Source organism: Leptonychotes weddellii, unplaced genomic scaffold, assembly GCF_054177405.1.
Source record: "Leptonychotes weddellii isolate Sample4059 unplaced genomic scaffold, ASM5417740v2 HiC_scaffold_9236, whole genome shotgun sequence".
NCBI lineage: Eukaryota > Metazoa > Chordata > Mammalia > Carnivora > Phocidae > Leptonychotes > Leptonychotes weddellii.
This window is the reverse complement of record NW_028064024.1, coordinates 1-8220: the sequence shown is the minus strand read 5'-3', so window position 1 is coordinate 8220 and position 8220 is coordinate 1. Positions and strand designations below refer to the sequence as shown.

Genomic DNA, 8220 nt, shown 5'->3' with positions numbered 1-8220 from the left:
AGTTTGTTTCCTGAGATTAAGAATTCCTCATATCAGTGAGATCATATGATACATGTCTTTTTCTGACGGACTTATTTCGATTAGCATAATATCCTCTAGTTCCATCCACATCGTTGCAAATGGCAAGATCTCATTCCTTTTGATGGCTGCATAATATTCCATTGTATATATATACCACCTCTTCTTTACCCAGTCATCTGTCGATGGACATCTTGGCTCTTTCCACAGTTTGGCTGTTGTGGACATTGCTGCTATGAACATCGGGGTGCACGTACCCTTTCGGATCCCTACTTTTGTATCTTTGGGGTAAATACCCAGTAGTGCAATTGCTGGATCATATGGTAGCTCTATTTTCAACTTTTTGAGGAACCTCCATACTGTTTTCCAGAGTGGTCCATCACAGGCACTCTTTTTTTTTTTTTTTTAAGATTTTATTTATTTATTTGACAGCGAGAGAGAGAGAGACAGCGAGAGAGGGAACACAAGCAGGGGGAGGGAGAAGCAGGCTTCCTGCTGAGCAGGGAGCCCGATGCGGGGCTCGATCCCAGGACCCCGGGACCATGACCTGAGCCGAAGGCAGACGCTTAACGACTGAGCCACCCAGGTGCCCCACCACAGGCACTCTTGAAACCAAGGATGCCCAGCCTAGCCCAGCCTAGCAACCCCATGTCCCCTGCACCAGGCCTGGCTGGCCCTCCCCACGGCCTTATTGGCCACCTAATGTTTGCATCAAATCTACTCTGTTTTTCTCGCTTTCTGAATATATTTTAGAAGAAAAGTTTGCATCCCTCCCAGGCTGCCTTGAACAGAGGCCTCGTGGACTCAGAACCATCCCTGTGGTTAAAGTGGTGCCCGAGGAGCCAGGAGGCCCCCACCCCCAGAAGGCCTGAGGATGGAGCTAGAACCCAGGGCCGCCTCCTGAGGGTGGCGTGATGGTGCGGGGAGGGGGGGCTGCAGGCCTCCAGGGGCGTCCCACACTGGGCCAGGGAGGAGCGCCTCCCCAGAGTCACAGCAAACACTGGGCCCGATTTCCTTTCTCCTGACCCTGTGATCGGACGGAAGGGCTGGGGGATGCTGTCCGTGGTCAGTGCTGCACTGGATATCAGCCCGTGGCCAGGGACCCCCACTCCTGCCAGCCATCTCTGTTCCCTCCAGGTGGTGGGCACCAGCTTGGAGGAGCCTGCGGTGGTAGCCAGCGGTGGAGGGGGTACTGCAGGGGTGAGTGAGCCCCCAGCTTTGGCAAGGGCAGGCGGTAGAGGGTGAGGTCAGACCAGGGAGCCCTCTGGGGCGGGGTCAGACCGGGGAGCCTTCTGGGGCGGCGGTCAGACCGGGGAGCCCTCCGGGGCGGGGTCAGACCGGGGAGCCCTCTGGGGCGGGGTCAGACCGGGGAGCCTTCTGGGACGGCGGTCAGACCGGGGAGCCCTCAGGGGCAGGGTCAGACTGGGGAGCCCTCTGGGGTGAGGTCAAGGGACGAGCCACCCCCATATGACCTGTCCCCACAGTGATAGCCTCTGGCCAGGTTGGGAGGGGCTGGGGGAGCCTGCTGGGACCCAGGCCTCCGTTAGGTCAGTTGGGTGGAGGTCACGCAGCTGTGCCCTTCACCTCGTGTGCAAAGTACGTGATTAAAACGACTCAAGGTGGTGCCTGATCCTTAGGCAGCTGGGCCGTCTGAAGAGGAAAGGTCAGCACCTTGGCCCTGGGGGTCGGGAGGACAGGCAGGGGTACTCTCAGGGAAGGCTTCCCAGAGGCGGTGTCTGACCCATCTCTGGGGCCCAGGAGGATGGAGGGAGGTCCTCGCTGCAGGCCCAGGAGGGCGGTGGTGCCCAGGACCCCCATGCACGTCTGCTCACCTTCTCTCCACCTGGGGCAGTGCAGGCAGGGAGGGGGCTGGGCAGCCTGCGCCATGTCCCCCCACCAGGGGCAGGCCGTGGACACGCTGGAGCCCCTCCTCTCTGCCAGCTGTGTGGGGTTAGGTCAGAGGCTGAGTGTGTGTGCCTGCCCATCGTGAGCGTCCAGTACAGGGGGGCATGGTTATTGACTGCTGGCCCACCGGCCGTGAGCCCTGCTGAGAGGCGTGCCCTGAGACTCCAGGCGGGTGTGGCCCCTGCAAGCTGCCAGGGGACGCTCCTGGACAGGCTGGTGGGGAAGGGCTGGAGGCCCACACTGGGGCTGTCCGCCTGAGCCCCAGCCTGAGCCCCAGACGGGTTCGCTCCTGAGGCCCCCGTGCTCCCCGGCCTCCCAGCCTCTCCCCACCTCCCAGGCCCCCGTCCCCCAGCTGGTACTGCCCCTCGGACAGCCTAGAGCTGCTAATGAGCCTCCCAAATTCAGCACCGAGGCCCAGAGTTCGCCCAGTGAGGTTATGCCGCCCTTGTGGGTTGGTTGTTGTTCTGGGCAGCCCCGCCTTAGAGAGAGGCTTGCTGGGCAGGTCCAGCCTCTGCTCCAAACCCCGCACTGGGAAGGGGGCCCTGGAAGGGGCTTTCTGGGGGCGGCCATTGTCTCCTTGGCCACAGGGGGCAGGGCTCCTGGCATGGGCTGAATTTTTAGTAAGCATACGTTTGTCTCCCACCTTGGCCCGTGCTGGGGGGCGGGACACGTGCACCCGGACGCTGCAGCACCCGCTCCTTATGAGAGCAGAACCTGGGCCCCCAACCCATGTCCTCGGGCTACTGGGCGCTGGGAGCATCTTGAGAAGCTTTGAGCTCCAGGGAAGGATGGAGCATTTGGGGGGCATGATGGGTGTAGGGGCCAAAGGACAGGAGGAAGCCCCTTATTCAAGCGGAGCAGCTGCCTCACGGCTCTGGGGAGTGGAATGCGGTCCCCAGTAATTAGTGTCATTGAGGCAAGCTGCATGGAAGTGGCATGGGCAGTGGGGGAGGCTGGGCCTGTCACAGCCTGTGAACCCCCTGGGTGGCTTCCTCAGCCTCCTGGCCCTCGCTCCTCTCGCTCCACCCTGCCCCAGGGCCTTTGCACCTGCCCAGAACCCACAACACACACAGTAACAGATGGTGGTCCCGTGCTTTTCTCACTGGTGTGTGCTGTGAGCAGAGCTGTTGTTGGACCTGGGGCCGCTCAGTGTGGGCGAAGGTCTGGCCATACGGGGCCTGATCTAGACCTGCTCAGTGTGCGTTTGTAGAAGGTGTTCAAAAATGAGTTTTCATTCTGACACCGAAAGACTGATCCTTGCTGTAGATTTAAGCTTGTTCTTAGCACACTTAGAGAGGAAGGTAAACTCCCACGTGACTGCTGGTCTCCTTCCCTGAGCCCTGGTGTCCTCAAACACACGGTTCCGCAAGCCCCCCTTTCCTAAGAGAAGCTCAGCCCAGGCCAGGAAGTTTCGCAAGGTGACTCAAGCCTTGTGTGCTCTGCAGAGGTCATGTAACTCTTCACAGAGAGGCTTCCCGGGGCTCAGACCTGTGGGGGGACGTGTGCACACCTGTAAGATGCCGAGCCAGGCCCCACCCCACCAGCCGGTCACGACCTGGGGGTGCACAAAGCTAGCGCTGCCCTTCCACCCCAAGCCCACCCTCTGGAGCTCTGGACAGAGCTATCCACAAGGAGCAGAAGGGCCGGACAGGGCCTTTGTCCACAGCCTGCAGGACCCAGGGCCCACTGGGAGGTGCCATCAGAGGCTGGTTGTCAAGCCACCCTCGGGGCCTGATTCTTACCTGAACGCTTCTCCTGCTTCTGTGCTGTGGAACTGAAAACACCCGCGTGAATCAGACCCCTGCCCTTGGCAGAGACCACCTCCCGCGCCCCAGCACGTTGGGTGTTTTGGGTGGAGACTCGTGGATGCCGCGGTTCTGTAACTGTCTGAGGACTTGACCCGGCCTTTCGATGTCCCAGCATCCAAACAGAAAGCCTGAGCACCCCTTCTCATCTGTGCGTCTGATAACCTGTCCAGAAGGGGAGTGTGCTGAGCCAAGAAGACCCATCCTAAGCTGTGCGGGTGGGCTGCTGACCCCCGTGTCGGGAGCCTGCTCGGCCCGGGCTGGAGCAGCATCCGGAGTGGACACGCTGGGCTACAGTCCACAGCACCGAGGGAGCTGGTGCAGGGCTCCGCTTGATTGCTGCCCCTCAGTCCCCATCCTGCGCCGCCCTCTGTCCTGCTGGCCTGCAGGTGGTGAACCTGGCCTCACACCCCAGCCCCAATGCAGCCGCCTCCTCCGGCCCTCATGGGCCAGCCCTCTCCTCCGGCCCTTGTCCTGCCCCTGTCCCCCCGGGACACCCCCGTGGCCGCCTGGCATCAGTGATTCGGGGCTCTGCTCTTGGGCTCAGCCACCCTGCTGCTGACCACTCCCACCTCCCAGGCCCTTGGGGTCCTCACCTGGAAGACAGGGACAGTGGGGCCACCCTGAGGGATGGTGGAGGGTAGGGTGGGGGCTGCTGGGCCATGGCAGGCCTCAAGGATGGCCAGTTCCCCTCGTCTCTCCTTCCCTGCCTGTGCCCAGGCCCCAGGCAGCTCCCCTCCCATGTCTGGCCCTGAGCAGTCCTGAGATGGTCTCCAGGAGAGGGGACCCGAGGCAGGTGGAGAGAAGTGGGGACGTAAGGGGAGCTTGGCAAAGTCAGGATCCACGTGCTGTGATGAGCTAACCCCACCGTAGAGGTGGGGACACTGAGGCTCAGAGAGGAGACCATCATCCGTGGTCTCATGGCTGATGAGGGGCAGGGCAGGGCCTGGGGGCTGTCCCCCACCTTGTACAACTCCTCCCCAGATGGGGAAACCGAGGCTCAGCCGGCGACCCCGCTGAGCCCCCACCGAAGCCTCATGCTGCACCTGCTCCCGCCTGCCCCTGCTCATGTGAAAGCCCTTGCCTCCGTGGGGCTGGGGTCCCGGACACAAGTGGTATCACTGGGGCCGGGGGCACAGCACGCAGCCCCCCCTCCCCCCCGGCCAGCTTCCACGGTGCGGCTGGGTGGCGGCGAGGGGGCAGGGGTCCAGTCTGCTTTCTACTTGTTTACCGCCTTTCTTCCTCTTTTGCAAGATGTTCTTGTCGAACAACCGCCAGAAGGTTACCCTGGCCGCAAACGGCAAGGAGGCGCGTCTGGGTGTGCTTCCCCGTCTCGTCTCTCTGCTCCTCCATCCCCTTTGTGGCAGAAGCTCTGTTCTCTGCCTGAGCCGCTCTGCCCTTGGGTCCTTCTCCCTGAGCCGCGCCAGGGCCAGCTTTAAACCACGTCCCCTTTGTGGCCTCGACTCTGCCTGGCGTGCCCGGGCCGCTCCCTTAGTTTCGGACGCATCAGAGTTAATACGTGTTTGACAAAGAGGGAAATCAGCGCTTGTTTGTAAAGACTAAGGAGATGGAGGAAAGTGAGCCCTGCCCTTGCCCTCCCAGCCCGCCCCCCCCTCTGCAAGGGGTCTGAGGTTCCTGCGGACCTGGCCCAGCTTGTTGAAAGGCATTTGCAGTGTTCTCATGACTTGTCCTAAAGCTTGTTTAAGCTCTCTGAACACAAGCCACATTGAGTTTCCTGACTTCCTGTTGTTCCCCTTGTCAGCTCCTGGGTGGGAGGACCAGACAGCTTGGCGGAGGTGGAGGGGAGCGCAGCCCCAACCCGCCCCTCAAGCGGTCAGGCGGGCCCAGGGCAGCCCCCGAGCCTCGGGGCCACGGAGCAGGCCACGCCAGGCTGGGCAGACCATTCCCCAGCGCGGGCTCTGGGCCCCGTCTCTTCAGACCCACCAGGTTGTCGCTGGCCTCCCTGTAGGCCAGGTGGGTCCAGGCAGAGTTCCAGACCCACTTAAGCCCTCGACGTGTGTGACGGTGACCACAGGGCAGCCTGGGGAGCAGGGCTGGGCAGGGGCTGAGGTGACGACACCCCAGCTTCGTTCCCTTCTGCGTTTTGCTCTGCATGCGCAGTCCGCGTGCTCACTGAGCTGCCCCTGCACACTTGTCTCCCGTAGCTCGAGCCCAGGAGAGGGTCCGCTAAGACCAGGCGCGACAAGGAGAAGCAGGGCTGCAGGAGCTGTGGCGAGACCTTCAACTCCATCACCAAGAGGAAGCATCGGTGCAAGCTGTGTGGGGCGGTGAGTGTGGGTGGGCACAGCTCCACGCAGCTTCCCCCCACCACGAGCAGACCGGCGCCATCCCGTCTGAAGTCGATGCTAACCCCCTTTCTCTGGTCAGCTCCGGTGTCTGACCAACACTGTTGTGGTTGAGAAAGTGCCAGATTTGGAACCACAGAGCTCAGCACTGGGTGGCTGGGAGGAAGGGGGTGAGAGTGACCTCCTGCCCTGTGAGGAGGCAGGGGTTGGGGAGGTGCGGGGTGCAGCCATGGGGGGAGCTCCCTCCTGCCACTTTGATCCAGGTGCTCCAAGGGTGCTGAAGGTTGACTGGGCCTGTGGGATGTGGGGCCACCTTCAGCTGGCACCCCAAGTGATCACCATCTCCATTTCTCCTCACAGAGCCCCCCCAAACCCTTTCTCTTTAGGATGGGCTTGATATTGAAAGGGAAGGTTATTCCTGGTAAAAGGACTCTTGTTGATTCAAATGTTTCTAGGTTAGGTTATTAAAATGGAATTTATGTTAGCAGGTGGGTCTTAGCACAGAACTGCCTTAGAACTGGTTTTCCAAAAGGCATCAGCAGACTGTGCTGGGTGTGGTGTTCATTGTCATGCCCTTGCATGAAACCTTAAAACACTGGGGGAAGGAGACATAAATGGATGAGTCCTCAAATGAATGGATAGATGGGTGATGGATGGGTGTGTGAGAGTGGATAGATGGAGGATGGATGGAGGGAGGGAGGATGGATGGATGGATGGATGGATGGATAGGTAGATGAATGGACAGATAGGTGGGTGGATAGGTAAGTGGATAGATGAATGGATGGATGGGTGAATGGATGGTGTGTAGAGGGTGGATGGATAAAGGATAGATGGGTGGGTGGACAGATGGGTGGGTGGATGCATGGTGAGCGGCTGGATGGGATGACGGATGGGTGAATAGAGGATGGACAGATGGTGGATGCTGGGTGGGTGGATCGATGGATGGATGGATAGTGGGTGGGTGAATGGAGGATGGATGGATAGGTGGATGTGTGGATGGATGGGTGAGTGGGTGGGTCATCATCCATCCATCCATCCACTCAGGAGTCCAACCACAAATAGAAATAGAAATCAGTAGAAATCATGGAAATTGCTAAATCATAGGGTAACTCTATTTTCAGTGTTTTGTGGGGAGTGGATATGTTTTCCACAGCAGCACTACCATCTTGCATTCACACAAACAGTGCACAAGGGGTTGGTTCCTCCACATCCTCACCAACATCCTCACCAACGCTTATTGTCTGTGTTTTGGGTACTAGCCATCCTGACAGGTGTGAGGTGGTATCTGATACCTCACTGTGGCTTTGGTTTGCATTTCCCTGATGATTAGTGATGTTGAGCGTCATTCCATGTGCCTGGTGCCTCTTCCCAGTCTTCTTTCTGTGCACACAGACCCCGGGACCCTCCAGAAGAGGAGGCAAGTCCTGGATGGCCAGCACTTGGGTCCCTGTCCTCTGACAAGTCTCCTGCAGAGAAGCCCTTCCCCTCCATATGCTATGTCCCTCCTGGCCTTGTGGCCCCTCCAGCCTCTTCTGGACGGTCTTCTGTCCCCAGGAGGCGGGGTCACAGGTGCCCTCTGCTCTGCAGGTCATTTGTGGGAAGTGCTCCGAGTTCAAGGCTGAGAATGGCAGGCAGAGCCGCGTCTGCCGAGAGTGTTTCCTGATGCAGCAGGCTGTACCTGAGAGCCCCAGCCCTGAGGCGGCAGCCGAGGGGCCCAAGCACAGCACGGAGGTAGGCAGGCCAGATGCTGGGAGCCTCCTGACGGGGGCCCTGTCCCTGGCAGCCTCTGCAGGCTGTGTTCCCAGAGCCGCTGCTGCCCTTTGTGCCAGGACAGACTGTGTGCGTGCACGTGCTGGGTGTGTGGTGCGCGTGGTGTGTGTGTGCATATGTGTGTGGTGGGCGCAGTGTGTGTGCATGCACGTGCTAGGTGTGTGGTGCGCGTGTTCACGGTGTGCGCACACGTAGGTGCGTGGTGAGCGTGGTGTGTGTGCACGTGCTAGGTGTGTGGTGGGCGCAGTGTGTGTGCGTGCACGTGCTAGGCGTGTGGTGTGCGTGTTCACGGTGTGCGCACACGTAGGTGTGTGGTGGGCGTGGTGTGTGTGCGTGCACGTGCTAGGTGTGTGGTGCGCGTGCTCACGGTGTGCACACACGTAGGTGCGTGGTGGGTGCGGTGTGTGTGCGTGCAC

The 8220-nt window shown here is 60.2% G+C and overlaps 1 long non-coding RNA gene across 2 annotated transcripts; it reads left to right on the top strand.

Annotated features, from left to right (window-relative positions):
• Positions 1–9: 9 nt before the first annotated feature.
• On the top strand, positions 10–8214 carry LOC145720022 (uncharacterized). Of its 2 annotated transcripts, none has more exons than XR_014142746.1 (4): positions 10–1218; positions 5894–6016; positions 7622–8036; positions 8074–8214. It is a non-coding gene; the product is annotated as an uncharacterized LOC145720022 (long non-coding RNA). The 2 variants fall into 2 exon arrangements; XR_014142745.1 differs by having other exon boundaries at positions 11–1218; positions 7622–7999; positions 8035–8214.
• The last annotated feature ends 6 nt before the right edge of the window (positions 8215–8220 follow it).